The following is a 6,527-nucleotide window of genomic DNA, read 5'->3' as shown; positions in this document are numbered from 1 at the left end:
CCAAGAATTATAATAATTTATGGAGTGGAGCCCGGGTTTACAAGCAGATTTCTCTGCCCGAGCTTTGCGGGTTTCTTTTGCATCTCGGGCCTCGTTCTGTGCACTGGGATCAGGGAATATTCAGAATTTGAAGATGAGCCCAGTGAACCAACTGCATTCATATCTAAAATTAAGGGGATAAGTGAGCAGCTATTTGTGGCAGACAGGACATGATCCAGTAAGTAGCACTCTTTATCATTCTGAAATAAAAGTACATAATTGGGAAATGGAGTAGCAGCAACTGCTGGGGGTGGGGGGCGAGGAATTAGAAAGTGTAATTTAAAATCATGTAGTCATAATTCAAAATGGGCCCAGCTAAAAGGTTTTTAAGTGGTAAATGCTTTAAAGTCACTTGTGGTTGATCCCTTTTCAAGGAATATGGTCTAATTTTCAGTATATTCGTGGAGTCCTTCATCTGCTCAGCTCATTGGCTCATTCAGCTGAGCCACGAATCCCAGATTCTGGTCGGTATTTTCTTTTTCGTGGAAACCCCTGGTGGAGCAGAGGGAGGAGAAATGGAGGGCCGGATTGTACTAGGGCTTCGCGGGCCTGGGTCTGATTTTTCCCCATTGAGCTATTTGCCTCTTTCCTTTCCTTTGGGTTCATCTGTTTATTTTTGCCCCTTATGACATTTCCAACCATCAACCGATCAGTTGCATATATCCAGGCACAAGCAAAACAAGGGAAGGAAATAAGAATTAAAAGTGGTTTTCAAACTGTGGGGAAGGTGGCAGGTGGAAGAATTCTTCCCCAACCCCACACTGTGGCACTTCTCCATTGAATGTTATCTCCTGCATGTGCCCGGGGTGGGGGCTGGTGTTTTTTTTTTTTTTTTTAATGTCATTTTGCCACATTGCAACAAAAGCCTCGGTAGGTAGGCAGAGCCTTCCCTGGGCTGGCTTTCCCTGACTGAGGACAATCAACCGTGCTTGGGGCAGGGGGTGCAGCCCGGGGCCGCTGGCCGCCTGCTCAGGGCTGAACTCCTGGAGAAGGGCCTGCGCAATGCTGGCTCTTTGGAACGCTGCAGCCGGGAGAAGGCTCTGGTGGCTTCTGTGCTGCATCAGACTGTCGTCCCCGTGCAGACGTCGATTCTCTGGAGTTCTGGACTGAGGACAACAGGCTTCGCCCTCACTCACAGTTATTGTTAGAGACGGGCCAGTGAGAGACGGGAGGCTTTGTGGTGGTGGCTTGAATGGCCTCACTTTGACTCTGGTGAGAGTGACCTTCGCTTTCCAAATGGGAGCACTTCTGAGAGCCAGAGCAGGTGCTGATAACAAGGGCATCGGTGGACAGCCGCAAGGCAGCACTGCTCTTGACCCACGCTGACTTTGAGGGGTGTGTGTTGGGTAGAGGTGGCTGCCTCAGGCCACTCGGCAGAACAGGTCTGTCCTGTTTGCACGACAAGACAGGTGCTTACTGCCTGTCTCACCGGGTGCAGGGTGGGCCTCACTGTGAGGACGAACTAGGTGGCTCTTCTGCAAAAATCCACTGCCGAGTTGGTCCACGTGTCAGGACTCTTCACAGCTCTCTCCTTTCGGGGCCTTTGGCATATACAGCCTTGGAGCTGGGTGGGGGTCTTCCCTGGGCCTCCAGACTTCTTTACACCGTGCTTCTTAACAAGGGAGTCCCAGAGGTCCCTTGATCTGCTCGGCTGCTCCTGCAGGGCCCTGAGCCTCCCAAGGGCTGGTCTCAGGTCTGGGTCACTTGGCTCCCAGAAAAGGAGCAGTGAATGTTCAGGGGCTCACCAGTGTTCCCCAGCGCCCAGAGGATGAGCAGAGGCAGGTCCTGCTGGGTGTATCCAGCCACTGCACCCTGGGAAGGAGAATAACTGGTGGCTTCCCGGTAGGAAAGAGGGGCTCAGGAAACCTGGGGTTCTGGCAGGGGAGCTGGGGGCTGCCTGATCATCTGGAAACCTCTGCTGGATTCTCACAAGTCTCCTGCAGGGCTCCTGAGTTTCATCAGAACTTTCTGAGCAGAATAGAAGAGACATTTAGTAAGTACCTACTGTGTGCTGGGCTCTCAGCTGTGTGGTTTTTGTATCCCATGTCCCTTAATCTCCTGACAGGCGGGGAGGGACGCTTTAACATCTGAAAATTTGCAGATGAAAAATCCAGATAGGGATCAAATCAAATCTGGGCTGTGGGACTCATTCACTCACTCACTCATTTATTCACTCACTCACTCACTCATTCATTCACTCATTCATTCATTCACTCGTTCACTCATTCATTCACTCACTCATTCATTCACTCACTCATTCACTCATTCATTCATTCACTCGTTCACTCACTCATTTATTCACTCATTCATTCATTCATTCACTCGTTCACTCATTCATTCACTCACTCACTCATTCATTCATTCACTCACTCACTCTCGCGCGCCCTCACGTACTCACGCACTCATTCCTATATCCCTTTGTTCTTTGGCTGCTCATTTAGCTCAGACACAGAAGCAGGCCCTGTGCTGGGAGGTTTGGTAAGGGAAGCCCTGGGGGTTTGGGCGGTCAGAGACGAAGTCTCAAGGCCCTGGGCTGCCTTGGGTCTGAGTGGGCATGAGCCTGGAAACCAGAGGGCAGCTGTAGGGGCAGGAGTGTCAGGAAGAGTCTTCCAGGCAGGAGGAACAGCACCTGTGGAGGCTCCCATAGGACTCCAGGTGTGTCAGGGAGCCCCGTGTGGTCCAGCTGGGGCTGACGTGGGCTCCTGGGCTGGCCCAAGGGCCGGGCTTTCTGCAGGCAGCAGGTGCTCTGAGGACTGGGGTGTGCCTGAGGAGTGGCACGCTCTGAAAGAGTTTCAGGACCCTCCTGGAGGCCGGTGTGGGTGGCTGTGGCAATGGAGCGCCCGGAGCAGCAGAGCCCAGAGAAGGTTGGGGAGTGTGGTCAGAGGGGAGGGCGAGGCCAGACCTCCTCCCTAGATGTCCTTCCGGACAGTCGGTGCCTGATGCCTGCTTGTGCCTCGTGTCTTGGCTAACACCCAGGTTCTTGTTTGAGTGCCCGGCCCCATGGGACTCCTGGCACCTCAGGACTAGCAAATGGAAGCCTCTGAGAGGAAAGCTGCTTGCAAAAAGATAAGACTTTTGAGAAGCAAGCCCTGAAAATGAATGGGATTTTCAACAGGTGCTGGACAGGAGAGCCCGGAGCCTCCAGATCGGGGTTCATGGGCCTTTATGGAGGCTCCGGTGCAAGGCTAGCCCAGGAGGAAGCCTTTAAACTGCTCTCGCCCCCTGTTGTGGCTCCCTCCCCTGATCTGGTTGTTGCTGTCCCTCTCACCATTTGTGTATGAGGGGATGTCACTCCTTTGGCAGGTCCTGCCCTGGTCACTCGGCACCTCATCCTCCTGCTGTCTGCCATGTACCCATTGTCACCTGCAGGCTCTCCTTCTGCATATTTATGGACCTATGTCCCCCATCATCTTCCTCCAGGCAGGACCTAGTTTTGTCACACCCTTTGGGCAGGGAGAGCGGTGACAGCCTGCAGCACTCTGGCGGTGATCCCGAGAACGGAAGTGCCTAGTTCCTGCAAGGCGGGCCCTCCCGCCTCGCCCTCCCCCACCGCCTCGCCCTCCCCCACCGCACTAGGGAGGCGCTTGTCGCGCACCGGGGCGTGTGACTTGCTCAAGGTCACTCCGCGGGGCCGGACGGGAGGGCGGGAGCCCCGCGGTGTCCCTCAGCGTCCCCGCGCTTGCCTGCGGTCTTTCGCGGACCAGGTGTAAACGCTTCCCAGCTAAAAGCCGTTTGTTTGGAAATGCTGCTGTCCCCCGCGGACGGCTGCGGCGGAGGAAGCGCGGCTCCCCGCACGCGCGCTCGCGGCTGGCGGCTGCTGCGGCTCCATAAATATTAAATGGGTATTAAAAGAAGGCTCTGCGCTCCCCGTCCCCCTGATTTCTCCAAGCGGGGCCACTGCGAACCCTCTTTATGTGAAACGCAGCGTTTCACTGCGGAGCCAGCGCCCCGGGACCCGCACCTGCCTGCGGGCTGAGGCCTCTGGTGCGGAGTCCCGCCACCACCGCTGTCCCCTGGGTCCCCCGACTTGCCTTTCATGAAGGCTATGTCTAGCCTGGCCGGCCCCCTTGCTGGGGTAGGTGAGGCGCAGGGGCCCAGGGCTCCTCGGGATTTAGACAACTGGCTGCACCCCTACCCCCTGCCAGGCCTTCGGTGGCACCAGGGACAGGCTGAGCGGTCGAGCTCCGTCCATCCGCACACCTGTCCATTCATCCTCCTTTTCTTTCATCCCTCCATCCATCCTCCATCCACCCTCCATCTGGACATTCACTCGTTCAGCATGTGTGATGGGCTCTAGGGTGACCCTATGTGAGAATAATAGCTGACCTTTATTGAACACTTACTACACGCCAGGCCCTGTGACAGGCTGTTTACATGCCACCTCATTCAATCTTCTTGACCGTTAGGGAGTGTTGTCCTCTTCATTTTGTAGTTGAGGAAGCAACTTCTGGGGGGTTAAGCCAGTTGCTCAGGGTCACAGAGCTGGTGACACACAGGGGTGAGTGAAGGGGATCCAGCCCTACCCTCAGGGGACATCCTGGTTCTGTGCAGGCCCTGGAATGAGGGCCCTGGTCAAGGCCGTGCCTTGTGTGAGAAAAGGGCACATTGGTTCTAGCTGGCTGAGAGGAGGGCAGAATGGCCCAGGTGGGAGGGGGCTGGTCCTGGGGAGCCAGGCAGCCTGCGCTGGGTCCTGGCTCTGCCACCTACTTGCTGGGCAAGGCAGGGCCAGAGGCTCCCTTTCCTGCCATATGCCTTCTCACTTGTAAAGTAGGGGCTAGGACGGTACCTGCCTCATAGGTGGAAGCCTCACAGAGGGTGGCTTGGAACAAGAGCCCGGCACTCTTTGCCAAGACCACGGGGTGCACTAGTGTGCGGGGTTCTGGCCTGGGTGGCCGAGTGTGGGTGGACTAGGCCCCGCGGGGCTGTGTGGTCAAGGGTCCTCATCAGAGAGGCCTGCCAAGCACATCAGGCGTGCATTTGAGGAAGACTCAAGCTCCTGGCCCCGACAGGTGCTTTCTGCAGCTGAGCCAGCCCCAGGGCTCACGCTCCACAGCCCCGTGCTGGGTGTCCCAGCACCCGGGCAGCCCTGGCACGTAGCAGGCCCCGAGCCCAGGCAGCCAACTAAACTGAGTAGTGATTACAATCGTCCAGCCAGTTTTAGCCAGGTATTGGTGCCTGCCAGGCATTGTGCTCAGGAGTCTGGCTGAATTCCTCTTTAACTGGCACACCCACCTTGGATGGTGGCATTATTATTATCAAATCCATTTTCTAGAACAGGAAGCTGAGGCTCAGCGAGGTCAGCAAGTTGGCCCAAGGCACACAGCAAGCCAGCACAATGCTGGGGCTCAAGTCCCCATCACACCCAGGTGGGACTGGCTCAGAGTAGGTAGATCCTCACTTCTGGCATCTTTGGCCTCTCCCCCAGCTTCTTGGTGCCTGGCAGCATTTCCAGACGGACAGATGGACAGGCACAGGCTGCCTCTGTGAGCACCACGGTCAGGAGACCTGGCTCCCCCGCCTTCAATGCACGCGTCCACTTAGGGACAATTAGTGACGAAGAGAAGGAGCAAATTCATCGGGGAAACTCATTTATTTTTTCTCCTGGACTTCCTGAGTGGGAAGGGGGTGGTGTGAGTTGGGGTGGGTTTTGGGGGGCTGGGTTGGAGAGGGGGAGGACAACATCATTTCAGTTTTACCTTGTATGAGGATGGCCGAGATTTAAAAAAAAATTAATAACCCATTTCTCCTTTGCGCATAATTAAAATGTTCTCCAGTCTCTAATTTTTGTCGTTTTCCTTATCTAATTTGTTTTCCGAGTGTGTCGATTCTTCTACCAAGCGCAAAGCAAGGGGGATTTTTCCTTCTTCAACGTGATTGGGATCCGACTGTCCAGGACTAGTTTAAATTACATTATTTTCTCCTTGGTTAAATACAGTGTAAATGGAATTGTCAGAGGGTCTTAACGACCAAAACCTGAAAAACAACAGCGACAAAAAAATCTTCAAAGCATCTCCTACATACGCAGTTAAAAATATATATAATTATGAAAAGAAAGAGGGAAATCGGTGGTGTGAGTGCCCAGGCATCGGCCAGACCGTTGGGTGTGTCGGGGTAGGAGGGGTCTCACCGGGCTCCTTTCCCGAAGTCCACCTGGAATCTGCCAGAGGGGCCTTTTAGCCCAGTAAATATAAATGCAAACTGTGTTTTCCAAGGAGAGGGAAAAAAATCTAGAAATCATAGCATTGCAAACCGCGATTTCAGAGGAATCCAGGATTGACGGAACCTCAGGATTCCCGCGATCGGATGGGCAGTGGGTGGTGGGGCCTTGGGCTGGGGCAGGAAGGGTTATTTTCAAGTGATCCCTCACCCTGCGGCAGCCCTGTGCTGCAGAGGTGAGTGGCACTTGTCCCTGGGAAAATCCCTTCCCCGCCTGCCTAGCTGCTAAAGGCTCTTGAGGCAGAACTGACAACTGACAGGGAGGAAGGAAT

The sequence above is a fragment of the Marmota flaviventris genome, chromosome 3, assembly GCF_047511675.1.
Source record: "Marmota flaviventris isolate mMarFla1 chromosome 3, mMarFla1.hap1, whole genome shotgun sequence".
NCBI classification, from domain to species: Eukaryota; Metazoa; Chordata; class Mammalia; order Rodentia; family Sciuridae; genus Marmota; species Marmota flaviventris.
Note: the sequence above shows the minus strand (reverse complement) of the source record.